We start from the raw sequence: 17,376 nt of genomic DNA on the forward strand, positions 1-17,376 counted from the left end.
TAAATAAATAATCATCGATTATTTTAATAATTGTGCTGATGATTAATGAGTTCCACAGAAAATGAGCCATATGTAAACTCTGCCAGAGGCCAGGACTTTGACCTCAGCCCCACTCCCACCCTCACAGGCCCATCTATGTTCAAACTCAGCTGTAGCTCATCTCTCCTGTATTATTCACTGAACCTTGACCAGTTAGAGGCTGGCCTAGGTATAATCGTGGACTTTGAAGTCCTCGGCCCAGCAGAGATGACAAGGAGTAATTTCGTAAAAGGGAATGTGGTGGTTTGAACAGATAAGGCCCCCATAACTCCAGTGTTTGAATGTGTAGGGAGTGGATCTCTTAGGACCTGGGGCCTTGTTGGAGTAGGTGTGGCTTTGGAGGAAGCATGTTACTGTGGAGGTGGGCTTTAAGGTCTCCTATGCTAAAGCCCTGCCCAGTGCGGCACACAGTTTCCTTCTGCTGACTGCAAATCAAGATGTGGAACTCTCAGCTCCTTTTCCAGCACCATGTCTGCCTGCATGCCACCATGCTTCCTGCCATGACGACAATGGACCAAACCTCTGAAACTGTAAGCCAGCCCCAGTTAAATTCTTTCCTTTGTAAGAGTTGCTGTGCTCATGGTGTCTCTTCACAGCAATAAAATCCTTACTAAGACAGGTGGAATTTGATAGTTTGTATTACAGTTAACCCATAAAGTTTTCAAAAGGGCATTAAAAAAAAAGGTTTTTTTTTTCTTAAATCTTGCATAAATCATATTAGTTCTTCATTAGAACAGAATTACATAGGCAAAGAGCATCCCGTGTCCCTGACCATCAGTGACTCACCATGGAGTGATTTTGATCACCAGACACTTCACTTGAGTTTACGTGTGGCTGTGCCTGGGGCTATCTTAGTCATTGCTCCTGGCATGTAATACGTGACTATGCAGAGACCAGCTCCCATGACCAAAAATTACTTAGCACCAAGTGGCCATGACACAAAAGATGACTGTGTTTACTTCCCATCACTGACCTATTTGCTAATCTCTCTAGTTGTTTGCCATGAGCCTGGATGACTCTATGTAGAATTACAATTTTCCCTTGCTGCATTTAACTTTAGCCAAGGATTTACTTCCTTTGGAATCTTTGGGTTGGACAAACATTTAGCCATCCTACCTTTCAGAAGAAGACATCATTATTGACATAGTGAGGACGCCACTACAATGAGCAAGTGTGTGATGGAGAGACGGGAGAGAAAGGAAGCAGGATGGTTTGTGCACTATGGAGAGGGCCGGAACTGGAGACAGGAGGGTGGTGAGGATCAAGCAGATGTGAATACTCTGTGCTGCCACCGAGGGCCATGTCTGTGGCCCTGCAGAAGCAGGGGTCTGGGTCGATGTCCATGGCCCATGTTCCCACCAAAGGCCATGCAGCTGTCCCTGACACCTGGGGCCATGTTGCTGTCTAAGGGCAGAGTCAAGCTGGCTGTGGGAAAGCTGGAGAGCTGTCCCTGCTCCTCAGTGGCTGCAGCAGTTAGGAGAGTGGGCCCTGAACCTCGCCTGGTCATCACAGTAGAGAGCTGAAGGGACCAAAAGCTGCAGGATCTCCTTGACACAGGACAACAACAGGATATTGGGAGGAGTCCCCGTGAAGATTTAGTATTGATACTGTAGCAGAAGCAAGAGGCCTCTAACAGGACCAATGACTCATAGCAATGAACATTTATAAGGAAAGCTGTTTGGGCAAAGGGTATTTTGTGTGACATACTATGACACACTGCAGTTTCCACCAAGAAATGTTTTTTGTTTGTTTGTTTGTCTTGTTTTCTGTGGCAGGGGGAGAGTTACAAGAGTAGAGGGATGGAAACATGAGTGGGATTGTGGAACATGATGTGAAATTCACAAAGAATCACTAAAAAAAGTTTAAAAGATGAAAAACAAAAACTAGGGGACTAAAAAGTGGGGGCTTGGAGAGATGGCTCGGCAGAAGAGCACCGACTGCTCTTCCAGAGGACCCAGGTTCAATTCCCAGCACCCACATGGCAGCTCACAGCTGTCTTTAACTCCAAAATCTGATACCCTGCATGACAGACATACATGCAGGCAAAACACTAATGTACATAAAATAAAGATAAATAAAATATTTTTAAAAGCTACTATTAAAAAATAAAAGCATAAATGAGTAAAAATTTGTTTTTTTTCTGTTGTCTACACATATTTATCACATACTTAGATAATGCCTCAGAATTACATTTGGAATTATTTGCTTGGAGAGTGAAAAGATAATGGATGCAAAATAAATTTGTAAAAAAAATAAAAATTCTGAATTGTCAAATTCATTAATAAAACCAGAATGCATGGTCACGGTGAGGGGCATAGAGCAGTCTATTAGACTTACAGATCTCTAGAGCTAAGCCTCTGACTGTGATCTCTGGCCTCTTTCAGGCCCTTCTGTTGACTTGGGCTAATGAGGCATCTGTAAATGCCCACAAAGGCCTCAAGACAGCCCACCATCAGCAGCTGAGGAGTCTGGGGAGAAAAGTAAGGGTCCTCACTCTCTCTTCAAGTCACACTGTGCACAAGGCCATTTTGACGTGACTAGTCAGCGAGGCCTGGGTCAGCCTATGGGTGGGCTTCCCTCTAGAGTCTGAGCAGAAGAAGCTGAAACCCTGATGTGGTAGACTGACTCTCTTCCTATTGCATCTAGTCTGAGAAGATAAGAGAAAACTAAAATCCTGCATCTGTGCTTTCCCTGAACCTCATCTACCCCTCAAGCTACAAGGGGAAGGCTACGCCCTGCCCTCTCTTATAGGCGAGAACTTCTCAATTGTGCCAAACCAGAGAAATGGCTTTGGTCCCTTTCTTTGTCCTCACTCTCGCCTTACGGCTAAGCTTAATGACATATAGAGTGAAGAAAAGAGCCTCTTAGACCTACAGTGAGACTACCCGGAAATGTGTCTTGTGACTCCTTGTGTAATAACCCCTGGGCTCACACTTTGGGGACCCAGGCATCTGTTGACAGACTCTCCAAACATGACTGAATCCTGAGGACTCTGACCTTATCAATGTATTCATTCCAAGTGGATTCACATGATGTCCTCATTGGGAGGTGGCAAAAAATTAGGAGACAGGACCAAGACAGAGGAAACAGGTCACGGCAGATTGTGTATCTTTCCCTGGCCTCTTCCTGTATTTCCTCACTCTGTTTCCTGTGTGGCATGGGGTGAAGAGCTTCTGCCACACACACACTCACAGACACACAGACACACACACACACACACACACACACACACACCATGTTGTTCTGCCTCACTGCAGGCTCAGAGTTAACACAACCAGTTGCTTATGTGAGGGATTGAGTCACAGCAACATAAAAGTAACTAATACTTAGCATGACTGTCACACTTTTACATCCTGGTGAAGAAGAGTTTAAAATGTGACCGAAGTGTGTGTGTGTGTGTGTGTGTGTGTGTGTGTGTGTGTAGCAGGTGAGTAGTGGTGACAGAATTCAAATTCAGTTCTTTCTCACTTTCGAACTTCTGAGGACCAAAAGAGCAGGAGGGTTAGCATTCTCTCCTTAGCTGTATGACCTCTCTGTGCCTCGGTTTTCATATCTACCAGCAGTAGAGAAGTATAATAATGCCTGCTCTGTGGGGACATGACAAGGATCGATCAAGTTAATACGTGACATGACAGTGTAGAAGCCTGACGCCAACACCGGGGGTAATCACTGCTTGCGAAATTCTGCACACACCACACTGAAGCTGAAAACTCTCTCCGTCAACGTACAGGTGTTGCTGAGATCTGCAAGACTGTTTTTTTTTTCTCTCTGTTTGCAGAAATTGCGCTGCCTAATTAAAATTTCCATTAATGGCTTATGATTGATTAGCTTCTAATCTAAAGGGATATCACTATTGCAACTTTGCCCTACAGACTTTAGTCCAAGTGTTTGCTCAGAAAGGATTATCTCATTCCAAATAGCTGCAAGTTGGACTGTCTAGTCACTGCAATTACCACTAAAAGCAAATGCCATTAAAAAAAAATGGATCTTTGTTAAGGATAGGATGATTTTCTTAAAATGAGATCTACCTTGTAATTAGGCCTTATTTAGTCTGTTATTTTAAGCAGAATTTTGCCTTATCCTAGTATGCTCGCACCCTCCTTCTCCATGAAGCTGTGCTATGCTTTCCAGCATTTGCCTTCCCCTCCTGTGTTTATAAGGCCTGTTACTTGGTTAAGACTAAGTTCATTGGCACACCTCCTACCCCGGACACCACCTAAGATGCCTCCCTTCCCTGACTTTTTCCTTGTCAAGAGCACACTCTTTAGAAGGAAGAATCCTTGTGGTTAGGAAAGGCTAATTCTTCAAAGCATCAGATATTCTTTTAACGCTGGCTGGGTCACGGACAAGTCAGAGACTCTTCCAAAATCTTTTCTGCTAGAACACTATGAGGAAACATCTCCTAAGCAGTAGACCGTGAGCCTTTCATGGATGCAGCCATGTTCCCAGGCACCGGGAAACATCTGCCCAACAAACAGAGACACCCAGAGACAGGTTAAGGCAGAAAAGCAGAGTCAAAGGACAGACACCAGAGAGCGTCAAAAATGCCATTTGAAAAGTTGTTTTATGTGTATGAGTGTTTTGGTTGCATGTGTGTCTCTGTACCACTTATTCCCCTAACACCAATGAGGGTATCAGCCAGATTACCTAGAACTGGACTTAAATGTGGTTCTGAATGGTCAGAAATTATAGCCAGGTCCTCTCTTGGTCTTAAATGCTGAGCCATCTCTCCAGCCCCAAACCCACCATTTCTTAAAAGCAGTTTTGCTGGCCCCTCCCAGTTATAAATCAACCAGTTCCTCCAGTTTCTTTATTTTATTATAGCTTGAGTTTCTATCCCTTAAGTTTCTATTACCTACAAGTGCCATGACTACCTCAAGCCCAATTAAAGAATTAATGTTTGCCCCTATAAAAGTTTCGTGCCTGTGAAAAGTTTGTCTGACACCTAGTCTGTAACCCTAGTTTGCAGCACTGCTAAGTGTCTTGCTGACTGCAGGCCACACAGACTCATGACCTGCTGAAATAGTCACAGCCAGAGGACCGTCACTGAGTGGCCCCCTCCCCCTTCCTTTAAGACTCTTCAGTGGAGGCTGATTTTGGTTTCTTTGGGATTTTGTGTATTTTTCATTTGTGTATTATACATTTTTAAACTCCAGTGGGAGACCTGGATTCTTCCTGCTAACTCCTCCTGTGGTACTGCAGAAATCACTTATTCTCACTTGACATTTTGCTGTTTTCTGTTCTTGTTTTTCATCTTTTAAATGTAGATTAATCTTGGAAAATCACCATTAAATTCGTGAATCGCTGTCCTTCACATGCAGAAATAACTCAGCTTTGTTCATGCCCTCAGTACTTTTGGTTTTACATCACTCAACACTTTTGGCTGGCCAGATTAAAATGTTCTTAAAATGAAATTAGTTTTAAATATGTTTTCATTATGATGATGATGATGATGATGATGATGATGATGATGATGATGATGTGTCCCTAGGTCTGATCCGAGGTCCTCACTCAGGCTGGAGAAGCAAATACTTTTACCCACTGAGTCATCTCACTGCAACCTCCCCCAACCCCCCGTTTTTATTAAGAAAGCAGCTGACATTACAGTGGTGAGGAAGGAAAGGAGTCCGCAATTTCTCCTAGAAAAGGTAAGCTGAGGCAGCAAATCCGCAGATCCCAGAGTGAAACTCCTCAGGCTGCCATTAGTCACTGAGCTGGAGAACCCACATGAGGTATAAAAGCATAAAGCTCAGAAAAAATAACCAGGGGGATTCATTTCTGAGTGCAAGATTGCTTAATTTATTTTCTAAAACCATTCACTTTCCTAACTAGGAGATAGGTAACATCAATCTTTCAGTTTTGAAGTTTTAAAAAATAATGATTTGTTTAATTTTTATATAGAAAAATTATTGAACAGTTTGCTCTATCCTTTTTAGTTCTTTAGGAGAGAATTACTAATTTTTGGTCCCAAAACTAGAAAATACAGTGTGTCCCACAACTCTTTCTTTTTTCGTGTAATATTATAAAAGTTTTCAATATTGTTAAACAAGGATTTGAAGTCATATTCAGATTAGTGCAATTTTCCAAGAAAACAAGCAAAATGATTCAATAGAACTGCCCATGGGAGATAGATTAGGGTTATTTTTGGCTTGTCGTGACTGAATAGCACTTCAGTGAGGACACTACTGCGTAAATCAAATCTCTCTTATTCTCTTAGTTAGTGTTATTTGTAAGCACATTACTCATGAGGGGAAATGAAGTATTTAGCAGCCAAGTTCTTGAGTCATTATTTAAGCTTTATCCATTTTGCTATAATTGTGTATCTACCAATGTTGATAGCATGGAAACTTAATTTCTCAACACAACAGTGTTGAGAAGTGGAACCTTTTAAAAAACCAATTACATCATGAACCTACAGCATCATGAATTAATTCATTAATATCATTATTACAGGAAAAGTTTGTTATCGTGGGGTGGGTTCTCCATGAAAGTATGACTCTGAATCCTTTCCTGTCTTTTAAATGATCTCACTCACCACATGACATCTTCTGCCACGTTGCGACAGGCGGGACGGCCCGTGGTAAATTAAGCACCTCAAAACTGAAAATTCCGGCCACAGAACAGGAACAAGGAAACTTCCACTGCTTATAAGTTGTTCAGTCTCTTGTATTCTGTTATGGCAGTGTACAACCAACTAAAACATCGCATGCGTCCATCAAAATGTACTATTCCCTGCTGGAATTGGAGTTGACTTGTTAGGATGTTGCCAAACATCACAAAACACTGGATTCTGTCCCCAAGAGCCTACAAGACTAAGTGTGGTGACGTGTGCCTCCACACACCTCCAATCCTTCAAGGCCATCTTCAGCACACAGAATGTTTGAGGCCAGCCCGGACTGTATAACATTCAATTTAAAAATAAAAAAATTCAAAGTACATTGCATCCCATTAAAATGTGAAATTATTCTGCCCATTATGATCTTTAATTTTAAAATACAAAAGACTGATGGAGCTGAACGTTTCCTTGCTTAGTTCCCTGACTAGAAGGAACAGGTTTTGTTGGGTCTGCTTTGTGTGAAACTGTGTTTCTGGGCTCCATTGCTTCTAGCTCCTTGTCTAGAGTCTACTTCCTGGTCTCCAGGGAACCTTGTGTGGGATTTCTCCTTCTTCCCATCTTTCAAAGTCTCCTTTAGATTGACTTATACAGTTGACGATAACTAGAGAATAATAAGTCTATTCTATGGAAACCAAAGGGCTGTCCTACTATTGAGCATCTAACTAGTTAATATTGATCAAACAAGCCAATAAATATTATGGTTTGGGAGCTTGGTTTGTCTTCTTCCTTCCTTCCTTCCTTCCTTCCTTCCTTCCTTCCTTCCTTCTTCCTTCCTTCCTTTTTTTCTTTTTAGGCACAGCCTAAAAACTTCTATGACCCAGGCTGCCCTGGAAACTGGTACTCCTATTTCCTCAGTTTCCTGAGTGCCTGGTCTACAGGCCTACACCACCATGCCCAGCCTGCAAATATCTACAAATCGTACTTCTTTCCCATTTTGATGGGCATGGTCAACTCTAACTCATCCTAACCTACTTCATCTTTTCAATATCTTTCTCTCTCCTTTTCACTGCTTTCCTCCATTCTTGTCAGAAAAAAAAGGCACAGTAAGTTATTTTCCCTCTACGCCTTGAAAGCTTAGCAAAATCCATCCACTCTCCACTCTCATCAGCGTTGGTCCAGCTGAAGTTTCCCTTCACCCCTGTGCCCAGAGGCTGCGGAAATAATTATTCCCTGCTGTTATTAAATGTCCGAACTACTTTCTAATTCCACGCTTAGGAACAGATAGTGATTATTTCAGCCTAATTTCACATTCTCTTCTAAGACATTTCCGGTTTAGAAGCCACCGTGGGCTGTGAAAGTACCAAACTCAGTCAACTCTAGAAACAAAGCGACATAATGACATAAATGGCGGCAGATAAGTGCTCGGTGGCATCAGCGGCGTTGTTTCTTACGTGCTATAGTTAAGGAATGGATAACCTGCGATCTTCATTAATACATCTTGCCACTGAAAATGACTGCCACTAGTACTCTGAAGTTCCCCAGAGATTCACGCAACTGCGGTTCCTCTGAAATAAGCTGAGACCTCAGTCACCAAGATGAAGAACAGCAAGTCTTAGTTAGGCCTCAGTCCTCACAGGAACGCTGATTTTACCACTAGTGTGGTCAAGATCACCTTTCCTATGCAGCGAGAGATGCTGCCTAAGTCCACAGCTTCTCAAAAGCAGAGTGGAGCACAGTTCACTGCCCCTGGTTTTTCTGTACATTGTAGGGGGAGCCCGTTTCTGTCTTGTTTGGCATGGAGCAGATAGAACAGACAGTTTTGACACCTGAGGGGCCGTTACAAATGAAGCAAAAGATGGGAGGCTTCCTAAGCCTCATACGGCTCTGTGATGTTGGAAGCAGGCTTAGAACGCCTTAGATTTTCTCCACAGGGAAAGAGAGAGAGAAACACAGGACTCCTTCAACACCTCAGCTCACAGCAGAGAAGTCAAACACCAAAAGAAGAACCAAATCACAGGTTCATGAAACCATTAACCTTCTAGAAATGTGTCCGTACAAGCCCAAAGAACACATGTTCGTGCTGGCGGAAGAGCCTCCCAGAATTTCCACCTCGCACAACAACTCTGCTGGTTCCAGTATTGGAGGTGCAGGTGCCAAAGTAAAACACACAGTCAAGGAAATGTGACACAAAGGACCAAAATAAGTTTCGAATCTACTCCCCCTAATACACACCAGGCTCCGTGGTTTGTCTGGAAAATAATTTAAAACAATTATCTTAAGGAGGTTCACTGAGCTACAGAAGAATAGATAGAAAAGGGAAATAGAGAAAGAACAGACTTAAGAGCTAATGAAGGACAGAAACAATTACAAAGAACCAAGTGGAAAATTTGGAGCTTGAATGATGTAACTAACTCAAGCAGAAATCTTATAGTTAAAACTATGATAGATGAACTGAAATTTTCATGGAAGGGACTCAGCAGCAGGCTTTACCAAAAAGAAGATAAGGTCGACAATTCTGGAGCTGGAGGGATGGCTCAGCAGTTGCTCTTCTGGAGGACCTCGGTTTGGTTTCCAGCTTCCACATCTGCTAGCACACAACCACCTGTAACTCCAGCTCCAGCAGCTCTTCTGGCCCCTGCAGGCACCTGAACATACACAACACACACACACACACACACACACACATACATACATACACATACTAATTAATAATAATAATAATAAATTTAAAAAAGAATCAGTAATTTAAAGACATATTAACAGGAGTATCTCAGAGGAGAAAAAAAAAGTATAGAAAGACCTGAGGGGCAGAAAAACAGCAAAAATAAAGAGGTAGAAAATTATCAAAAACCCCTGCTCAAATGTAGCCCATAGACTCAGTGTCCAAGTGAGTTCCCTAGTAAGGGGAACAGGAACTGTCTCTGACATGAACTCAGTGGCCTGCTCTTTGATCACCTCCCTCTGGGGGATGCAGCCTTACCAGGCCACTGAGGAAGACAATGCAACCAGTCCTGATGAGACCTGATAGGCTAAGGTCATCTAGAAGGGGAGGAGGAAGTCCCCTATTAGTGGACTGGGGGAGAGGCATAGGGGGAGGAGAGGGAGAGAGGGTGAAATTGGGAGGTGATGAGGGAGGGGACCACAACCAGGATACAAAGTTTATACATTGTAATAAATAATAATAATTAATAAAACCGAGAAAAAAATCAAAACCAAAAAAAAGAAAATTATCTAAAGAAACAATGACTGAAAATTTCCCAAGTCTATGAAGAAAAATTGGCATCCAAAGATTGCTAAAGAATTATCAAAATAAACAATGAGGTTTGTTATAGTCAAATACTCAAAAGACAAAGATAGAATTTTGAAGGCAGAAAAAAAAAATGCAGAAGTACTTGAGTTGTCCAAAGACTTAAATAATGCTCACCAGAATCTTGGTGGTACATAAAAAAAATGAGAGGATATATTCAAAATCCTCAGAGCAGAAAAAAACAACAAACAAATACCCTGCCATCAAAAAGAAATCTATATTGAGCAAAGCCACCCTGAGATATGATAGAGAGATACCCACTCCCTCAAACAGATGCTGAAGGACCTGCCTTGTCTGACGTGCTAAACTGAAGTATCTGAGTAGAAATGAAAGAACGCGAAACATTCCGGATGAATATGAGAATATAAACGCACAGTTGTGTGTAAGCAGAGATGGAACCAATGCGAATGAGGTCACATAAATCACTTTTTATTCAGGCAGAAGACAAAGCATCCCCAATACAACTATAAATTCCATTAATAGCTAAACTATAAACATATGAAAGTTGAGACATGGAGGACATGGAATGTGTGCAGTGCTGTATGCAATTAAGCTGTCAGCTAAAAGGATGCTGTCATAGTTATTATGTGTTTTCTGTAAGGCTCCACAGTGGCCACAAAGAAAAATACCCCATAAAAGACGGAGATAAGAGATGGCGGAAATGAAAACTTAGCACCACGAAAACCTCAACAAAGCACAAGGAAAGAGAGGCAGAGCAAAAGACAAAAGATGGGCATAAAACAATCTAAGTACCAGTAATAGGTCCTTGCTTATCAATAATCAGAAAAAAACCTAAATTTTTTTAATCAAAGTCAAAATAGCTAAATGGACTTTGAAGATCCCACTATGTGGCATGAGCAACTGAGTCACCACAGAATTAAAACCACAGATGGGTTGGAAATGGAGAGACATTAGGACCTGAGCACTGTGCCCCTCTCTCCACCAACTCGTGTGTTCATGTCCTACCCACTAATGTAATATATCTAGGAGGTAAGATCTTCAGGGCGTAATCTAGGTTTGATGTGTTCCTGAGAACGGGGCCCTCATTGTTTGGATTCCAATCTTTCTAAGGGCTCCAAAGATGTTTTCTTCTTTTCTGCCATGTGACAGTGCTTCAAGAAACTGCAAGTCTGCAAACAAGTTCTCTCCCAGAATCCCAGCCTTGAACTATTAGCTTCCTGAACTAGGGCATAAACTGTATTATTTATAAACTACATAGTTTAAGGCAATTTGCTATAATTGCCTGAGTCAACCAATGTATATTAAAAAAAAAAGATATTTCTGGCATATAACAGCCAAGAGTGCAGAGGCAGTTATGTTAATGTGAGGAAATGGTATATTTTAAGTCAAAAACTGTTGCAATAAATAGAATCATTATGTAATGACACAGGGGTTGATTCAATAGCAGATAAATAATTATGTATGTATCCCACATTAGAGCACCGAAATACATGAAGACAGAACTTTGAAAGGACATGGTGGATTTGTGTGTGTCACGGCAGACGAGACAGACATTTTAGACTCACAGAGCACCCCACCATCAGCAACAGAATACATTCTCCTCAAAGACAGCTTCCCCGAAAAACAAGTCTTCCCACAGTCAACAAGACTGAAATCAAACCAGATATAATTTCCAACTACAAGTAAAAGTAAAGTTAAACTTTAAGTCAGTACATGAGAAACTTAAGACGTGGAGTGAAAAGAAACGAGACATTCTTGAAAAATATTTTTAATGTGTGTGTGCGCGTATGATGTGAGCACTCACTCATGCCCACAGACATGGGAACGTGAATGTAGGTGCCCTGGCTGGTCAGAGAGGTATCAGAGCCTTTGGACCAGGAGTTATAGGACATTTTGAGCTACTCAGGGTGGGTGCTGGGATCCGGGCTGTGGTCCTCTGCCAGAGCAGCCAGCAATTTCATGTTTAGTCATCGATTCAGCCCCCCATAAAACATTCCTGAAGGACTAATGAGTAAAAGAGAAAACCAGAAAGGAGTTTCCAAATATCTTTGTGTGTGTGTGTGTTAGTGTGTGTCTGTGTGTGTATGTGTATGTGTGTGTATGTATGTGTGTGTGTGTCTGTGTCTCTGTCTGTATTACAAATGCACATGAGCATGTGGTTGTTTCTAGTTCTTATAACTCTGCACATCTGTGGAGCAGAACGTGTTGCCAGGTGTCCTGCTGTAGCAGTCTCTACCTCAGTCTCTTCAGAGAGAGTCTCTCCCTGAACTTGGAGCTTAGGCTGGCAGCCAGCAAGTCCCAGCAATCCCCCTGTCTCTGATTCCCCCACTGCTGTGGCATACAGGCATGCACACAGCCATGCCAGGCTTTCTATGCAGGTGCTGTGATCTGAACTCAGGTCCTCTGCTTACACAGCAAATATGTTACCCAAAGAGCCATCTCTCTAGCCCAAGGAAATATCTTAAGACAAATGAAACCATAACATACAAAACTTATTGGATATGATGAAAGTAGTAACCAAAACAAAGTCTATAATCATCAATACCTTTATTAAAAAGGGGTAGCTCCAACAAACAAAATGTTACATATTAAAAGATGGAATAACAAATTAGCCCCACAGTTAGCAGAAGGAAGGAAAGAATTAAAAGATAAATAAACCAAATAAGAATTTTAAAGTGAGAGAGAGAAAAAGCAATGAAACAGAAGCTGTTTTTGAAGAAGAGAAACAAATGTGACAAAGGCTTGGCTCTAATAAGAGAAAAAGGGAGACAGGTCAGATAAGAAGTAGAATATTATATATTTCTGATGACACCTCAGAAATAAGAAGGCTCATAAAAAGATGCTTGAATAATTATACAGCAGCAAACTGAACAACCTAAAAGAAAGAACAGAGCCTTGGAAACATGAAACCCACCAAGTTAAGCAAAGGAGAAACAAGGAACTTTCAGAGACCCAAACAAATAAGGAGACTAAAGCAATAGTAAATGTTTGGCAGCTAAGACCCCAGATCTGATGACTTCAATGGTGAATTCTAACCAAACATTTGAAGAACTAGCATCAATCCTTCTTAAAGTCTTCAAACACATTTCAGGAAGACAGAACTCTTCCAGACTTATGGTATCAGTTCACCATAACATCTCTACCAAAACTAGACCAAAACCTTACAAAAAGGACATCACATAAACCAATACACTTAGTGAACATATATGCAAAAACCTTCAACAAAACACTAGTGAATTAAATTCAGGAATAATTAAAAGAATTACACACCATGACCAAATGTGATTCATCTTTGGGGTCAAAGGATGACTTGATGTATACAAATCAATTATTTCAACACGTTCCATTATGTACATAAGGCAAAATACACAATAATCTCAAGAGTTGTATAAAAAGCACTTGCCAAAGCACAACACTCTCCCTTGACTTTAAGAAAACATTCAGTATTAGGACCAGAAGGGCTGTCTTGAAACTTGAGTGATGCTAATATGACTGCAGCTGAGAGAGAGAGAGAGAGAGAGAGAGAGAGAGAGAGAGAGAGAGGATGGGAGTGGTCACCAGAAAGACCACTGTGACTTCAAACCAGTGGGAACTTAGGACAGTGTACAAAGGAAATCCACAAGAATTCTGGGTTTTCTGTTAAGTCTGAGGTGTTTTGTTTTCTAACACTTAGGTGCAGATGCCGTCATAGATTTGGGTACACGAATCAGACACTCTATCAGGAGACATCAGTATGGGCACCTACACAACTCCTGTCGTCTTAGCTTGAGTTCTCACAGGGGCTGACCCTAGGATGAGGCTGTAGATGCTGATAGATTCCTTAAAAATCGTGGAAAACATTAGGAGAGAGTGGAAGAAGTGGTTTCGACAAGGGAGCCATCTACATAATGGTGTGTGACTATACTAATTACCAAAGTAAATAGAAACTAGGGAAGACAGTGAGAAGGTCCCAAGTGCAATGTCCAGACTGATGTCTCTACCATGCCGACCTTCCTAGGGTCATAACTGACATCTTTCTGGCCTGCTGCTCATTCACACAGAGTAAGCATCCATGCCCTGTTGGCTGAAAGGTGCAAAAAAATGTAGACATGCTGTAGCATTTACCCTACCTATATTAGATAGCCGTTGTTAATACGAGTAGGATAGTATTCTACTTGTGCTTTTCCAGAAACTGAACAGAGAGACTGAGGGTGGGGCAGGTCTCCCAGGGCCACAGAGGACCACAGTCAAGGCAGAAACCTCTGGCATCTGTACTCCTTCCCTCTCTCCTACGCTCACCGTCCATGGCGCCTATTGTAAAGTTCTTAAGATACATTTTAAAAAAAAGTGGGGCTAGTTCTGTAGCTCACCTGGTAAAGTGACCGCTAAAAGTCTGGGAAGCCCTGGGTTTCATCTCCAGTAGTGCATAAGCCAGATATGGTGCCTGAGCCTGCCATCTTAGCCCCTGGGAGGGGGAGGCGGGAGAACCACAAGTTCAAGGTCATTTTCAGCTACTTAGCAAGTTCAAGGCCAGCCTGGGCTATGTGAGTCCCTGTCACGAAAGGAAGGGAAAGGAAAAAAGACAAAATAAAATAAAAAAAAAGAGGAAAGTTAAAAAAAAATACCAAGAAGACGGCTGAAAACATGCTTCCGTAAAGACTGTGTGAGAACAGGAGCTCAGATCCTCAGGACTCATAAAATGCCAGATCTCAGCCGTCACCTGCGATCCCAGCACTAGGACAGTGGACCTAGGAGGATCCCGGGAGCTTGTTGGACAGACAGGTGAATTTGTGACCCCCAGGTTTGGTGAGAGACCTTGCCTAAAAAAATAATAGGAAGGACAAAACAGAAAGAACCCAATGTTAACCCCCGGCTTCCACATGTACAGGCACACACGGGCAGGTACACCTACACACACACACAAGTACATGCTTGAATGCACACAGACACAGGCAATACCAAGACAGGCTCCAATTGATGTGCATCTGCATGTGTGGGATCAGAAAGCTAAGAGGAAAAACCTCTCACTCCCTGCCACTCAAATCATTTACCGGTCAGTGTAAGTATTATCAATAATCTTTTGTCCCAAAAGGTAATCAGTCTTTTCGTTTTAAACCAAAAAGACACTAAGCCAAGAATGGTCAATTGTCAGCAAATCATTATTTGCTGAGCTTTGACGGTCCTTTGTCACCCCCTGTCCCTCCTCCCCCCCATGTTAAAATCCTCATTATTAAGTGCATACAATTGGCGTTCTTGTTAGGAGCTCACGTAGAGATCAGTTTCTCAGCTTTACTCTTCTGCTCTCAGCTCTGAGCATGTGGCTCTCTTGGCACTGGGGTCAGGGTGGAGAGCCCCACTAGACTCCCTGCTGCTTTTATTTACAATCTCATCAGTTCCCACATGGTTCCAGATGGGTCCTCAGGCCTTTGTCTATCACAGTTTCCTCTCTGGAATGTGTGAGGAATGACCTAGATTTTCTTTTTTTTTTTAAGCGCCTACAATCTCCTTTGAAATAGCAATGACTTCAAAGGGAGACTCTATCGTGGAGAATACAAACACATTATTTCAGCTGGGAGCCATTCTGAGATTTTTATAACTTGCCATTTAATAGGATTTTTTTTTTCCTTTTGCATTGGCGAAGAGAAGGCATTCTGCCACAGCAAACCACTTCATTGGATCGGAGTCCAGCATCACATAGCCAAGAAGGCAAAAATAATCTTATCATCCATCTTGCTGAGTAGACGAGCTACGAGCAGTATAAATACAAGTCAGGAGAACTAAGCAGCCTGTGATTGAAGATAAGACCTCTGAATCGAACCACAAACACTGTTGGGGTTTTTGAGCCCTTGGTCAAATCCCTGCTGCCGCTACTCCCTCCCATACCCGCCCATCCCCCCCTGCAATGTGCTGATCTCAGAGAAAAGGGCCCATTTCTAAATTTCCTCTGCAAATGTGACTTTTTTTTTTTTTAAAGCAATCTCTGGAAACTCCTTACCAGGGTCAAGCTGTTTCAGGGACATTTTCTAACAGAACAACACGGCCTTAGAACATCAAGTTTATAAACTATTACTTTTTAAGCTTATCTACACAACTACTCTGGGAATAAGCTCTTGAATTCATTACACTTTTCAAATTAATTTGAATCGATGAGATTCTCATGCATGCTGAACGAAACAATTAGTTCCATAACGGTTATTTATTAAGTATTTGCAATTTGCCCGCTGGAAATTACAGAAGGCAAGGTTGTTCTTAGCTGCTACAAGAGATTTTTTTTTTTTAAATGAAAGCTTAAGATGTAAAGACACGGAATAGGAAATAAAACAAACAAACAAACAAACAAAACAATGGAAACTCCATACCACTGTTTGTATACAAAACTATACTAAAATCAAAAGTTGAGCCATCTTCAGTAATAGGTACCGTCAAATTGTGTTCAGCATTTTACATACATTTTAACAGGTTCCCACCACATCAAAGGCAATCTCTAGCATTTGACCCTATGCGCGGGGCTGTGACAGCATGGTTCTGCCTCTCCAGACTTCTCCTAGGCTTAGCATTGCCTTATCCCCTCTGCTAGCTTGGTTTGAGCTCAGCCTGGTGCATGTGCTCACCCTCTCCAGCCGAACCTTTGTAGGTAGTCTGACCTCCATCCTTCTCTTAAGTCTGCAGCCTCCATGGTACTCTCTGTGTGACCTCTACCCTGTCTCTGTAGAGCAGATAAAATTGGAAAACAAAGAAGCAAGCGCTTTGGGTTACTGAGACATCCTTAGAGTGCATTCCTCCTCTGTTGTTTAGTCTCCCCCTATCTGTCTGGAGAATGACCTGGGACAGCAGTGCTCTCGGTTTTGAATGGATGAGTTTGTTAATTATTTAGTAAGAAAAACCAAAAAAATAAGTAATGGAATAAATATCAAGCTGCAGATAGAAACAGCAGACAAACAGCAAAATGTCACCAAATCAGGTGCTCAAAACCTCCCATAGAGATGACTGAAATAGCCCAGTTTGAGAGAGCAAATCACAGGTAGTATAGTAAAGTCAGGGACACATAAACACCCGGAAGAAACACTGGGGAAGGCATAACCAGTTGTAGTTCCCAGTACAGAGACATAGATGGAGCAGTGTCCACTTGGGTGAGGCTTCCAAGTCAGAAAAAACAAAACAAAACAAAACAATAAAATGACAATAGAAAAGGGATGTCATCAGTCAGGCACTTTCAATTGCCTGGCAGAAACTGGCGGCTGGTGCTGGAGTTCCCCGCTGAGGAGAGAGTCGGGGCTGAGGGACCTCTCTGTCCTTTTGAAGAATGAAGGAGGCTTCATTCTTCTCTTACCCACTGTAGGCATCTTTCTGTTATGGGATAAATACTAACCTCAGTTGGAAATAATTTATCTTTTAGCTGTTCTTGAGGACACAATGCTTTCACTCCTGGGCTGTTTTCTTGTTCTTCCTTCTCCATGCTGCAGAGTCGGGAGAACAGCCCATCCACACAAAACATCTTGAGAATACTAGAAATAAACTTGATGAAGTCAGGGAC

At 42.0% G+C, this 17,376-nt stretch overlaps 1 long non-coding RNA gene across 1 annotated transcript; it reads left to right on the top strand.

Annotated features, from left to right (window-relative positions):
* The first annotated feature begins 297 nt into the window (after window positions 1-297).
* Window positions 298-6,924, top strand: LOC129670811 (uncharacterized). The gene is made up of 3 exons (XR_008719253.1): window positions 298-569; window positions 5,531-5,687; window positions 6,605-6,924. It is a non-coding gene; the product is annotated as an uncharacterized LOC129670811 (long non-coding RNA).
* The last annotated feature ends 10,452 nt before the right edge of the window (window positions 6,925-17,376 follow it).

This window comes from Psammomys obesus, unplaced genomic scaffold (genome assembly GCF_907164565.1).
Source record: "Psammomys obesus unplaced genomic scaffold, mPsaObe1.curated_primary_1811, whole genome shotgun sequence".
NCBI classification, from domain to species: Eukaryota; Metazoa; Chordata; class Mammalia; order Rodentia; family Muridae; genus Psammomys; species Psammomys obesus.